The sequence below is a fragment of the Seriola lalandi genome, unplaced genomic scaffold, assembly GCF_002814215.2.
Source record: "Seriola lalandi dorsalis isolate HSWRI2012SDOR001 ecotype SW California unplaced genomic scaffold, Sedor1 jcf7180002025875, whole genome shotgun sequence".
NCBI lineage: Eukaryota > Metazoa > Chordata > Actinopteri > Carangiformes > Carangidae > Seriola > Seriola lalandi.
Window position 1 is genome coordinate 1 of NW_019496521.1, and position 2,966 is coordinate 2,966.

The 2,966-nt window shown below is 37.3% G+C and overlaps 1 long non-coding RNA gene across 1 annotated transcript; it reads right to left on the reverse strand.

The window, feature by feature from the left end:
- Positions 1-349: 349 nt before the first annotated feature.
- LOC147819903 (uncharacterized) lies at positions 350-2,931 on the reverse strand. The gene is made up of 3 exons (XR_015438687.1): positions 2,775-2,931; positions 2,536-2,669; positions 350-2,356 (listed from the first exon to the last, which is right to left on the reverse strand). It is a non-coding gene; the product is annotated as an uncharacterized LOC147819903 (long non-coding RNA).
- Between the last annotated feature and the right edge of the window lie 35 nt (positions 2,932-2,966).

Consider the following 2,966-nt stretch of genomic DNA (forward strand, 5'->3'; position numbering starts at 1 on the left):
TAACTCTGGAGAGAGTAAATATGATTCTCAGCAGTGTTGATAACTTACTCTACTGTGGTGTCAAATCAACTCTAATTCTAATGCTTTTTAACACTGCATTGAGCTATTGACGGTTAACACTGGACACTCATATAACTCTAATAAGTGTTAATTTTACACACTACTGTGTTGATGATTTACTCTGTTGCTGTGAAAAACCAACTCAGATAGAGTTAAATCCTAACAGTCATTAACACTGCACAGATAAATATGTAGTGTTATTTTTACACTTTTGTAGTGTCAAATTGCATCTATCTATAATAATTAAATAATACTTGTACCATTGAATAAAATCAATTTACCACAAAAATGCATTTAACCACTTCACTTTTAATTGTACAAAAGCACCTTTTCAAGATGCATTTAACATTTGTATTTTCAACTTTTAGTTGTACAAAAGCACTTAACTGTTCACGTACTGCAATTTAAAAAAAAAAAAAAAAGTGAATAGTTGTGCAATGGGTGTGCCTGCCGTGCCAGGCACCACAATACAACAACTTGTTCACATGCACCACTTTAAAACCTTTGGAAAAACACAAGCCACAACGTAACAGTAAGGTCGTGTAACAGTGTACTTGCCCTGCCATTACAGAGCTCCAGGTGAAGTGAAAATAAGCATAAAAACAGTTAACTTTTGGTCAGCCTAACAACGCCACCACTTTAGAACACTGACCTTAGGTCTGCATAAAATGGCAATATGGAACAACATACAAGGCGGTATCTGTTGTACCATACTTCATTTGAAAATCAAATGGTTTGAAGTAAAAAAAGATCATTTATGTGCAACACTTTTAGAACCTTGTCTGGATGGAGCTTGACCTTAAAAGGCGTGGTAATGGTTATCAAAACACATGGTTTCCATCAATTTTATACAGAGCAAAACACAGTTATCTTTTACAACAATCGTGTCAATCTTACAAAATACAGGCATTTCACATGCTACCTCAGTACATATAATGAAGTCACGACGGTACTCTGTACCGTGATATTTAATCCATTTGGCAGAAAACACACTGGTTGAGAAAACAGTTCCAAATTTTGCAGCAATTGTTGCACCCTGTTTTAACTTAAAAAGTGTCACCATCTTTCCTGGACCTAAAATTAATCTTTCCTTGCTAAAAGATTCATGATACATTGACATATAACTTTGGTGCTTTTTGGCTAATGTCTTTGTAATGTTTTTAAAGCTTTTTAATTGTTGCTTGAAGAATTCTTGTTTGGCTTCGTAACGCATGCACCATGTGTGCAAAATCGGACCAATGTGCTTTATGCTACGAGGGTAATGCATCATGAAGTGATGCTTTGGCAAGAGATTTATTTCAGGAAATAATTGCTTGAACAGCCTATGATGATCAATGATTAAATGTTTGAGGTATATGGTCATGCCTTCTGACTGGACTGGTGAAAATACAATGTTAACAATATGTAGAAGCAAAAGTAGGAGATGCTAGTGTGTATCATCTGTCTCGATTAAATCACCAAATAGCGAAGGCATATTGCGTAACAAACACCAATTACGACTGTATGGCATTCAACCCCAAATCATTACTTCCACCCATCAACTTATCTGTTGGCAGAGGTGGACGGTTTCGCTGTTGATTGAAACCATAGTCATATACATGTATTCTACCAGCCACTTGTTCAGCACTTAGGAAGTTGCCTTGAATGTACTTCAGAATCAGTTTCACCTCAAACTGACCAACCCCCTCTAAAATATCATGCATTATATCTACAGCAAAGTTGTTGGCTGTGTTGAAATACTGAAGTGAATTCAACAGACAAACGCGTTTCACACCATATACATGAGGCGGCCTAGGATCTGTTTGTACAGTCTGATAGTGCCGTGCATGCGCATCAACAGTTCTTAAAACAACTTCCGGATCATCTTCACAGAATACGGTTTGAAAACAGTGTTTCTCAAGGAGACAGAAACGACAGCAATATCGAGTCCCAAATGACTCCACAAGGCCAAACAGACCATGCAAACCAAGATTGTCCCCAGTGACCTGAACTACAGTACCATGAATCGCATGTTCAAAAATTGGAATTTGAAGTGATGTGGTGATGTACTGCAAGATTAAAAAAGTAAATATTTCTCAGTTGTATACACCGGATCTAACAAAGATTTTACTTTAATCTAAAAGCTACATTGAGCTAACTAAAAACTATTTAAAAATTACCCATTCTTCTCCGTCATGTCAGCTGCCAGTATGTTCACCATTTTCCTTCTGGTTTCATCTGTCAGGGACTTGCTTCGATTATATTTATTTATTATGCGTTCCCCACCAGGTTTCTTGGCAAGAATGGATTCCACCAACTTCACACAAAGAGCAAAACAAATCAGTATGTTGAGAATACATCCCTTTAATAAGTAGGGATTTAAAAAAAGATCTTAAAAACAAATGGTCATTAAAATAACACTAAATTCTTTTTTATGGCCTAGGTGCCCTAAAAATAATTCCTGTTCTGCTCTGGTGTTATTGTGTTAATTCTTACGTGCTTGGCTTCTGTGTCCAGCCTCTGCCGTTTACCGGAAGGACCCTCTGAAAGGATGTCTGTATCTTGAGAATAAGATGAATCAAGGGTTGGTGGTTCAGACTGCTCAGGAGATGGTACCATGGAGACAGATTCTGACCATGATAGGAGAAGCAGATGGAAGGAAAAATATTAACCACAAGGAACTAGCATGTCCATTAAATACTGTAATATAAATTACAAATGTAACTGAGACAAACCTGTGTCATATTTGATGGTTAGCACTCCAGCTGAGGGATCCTTAACTACATCCTCAAATACATCGTCATCCAACTCAGTCCCCGAACTGTCAACAACCTTTACACCCTCTGTCACAGCTGGCACACCAAACTTTGCAAATGCTACAGGAGAAGACAAATGCTTGTGTAAACCAGACTTATGAATTCATGTTG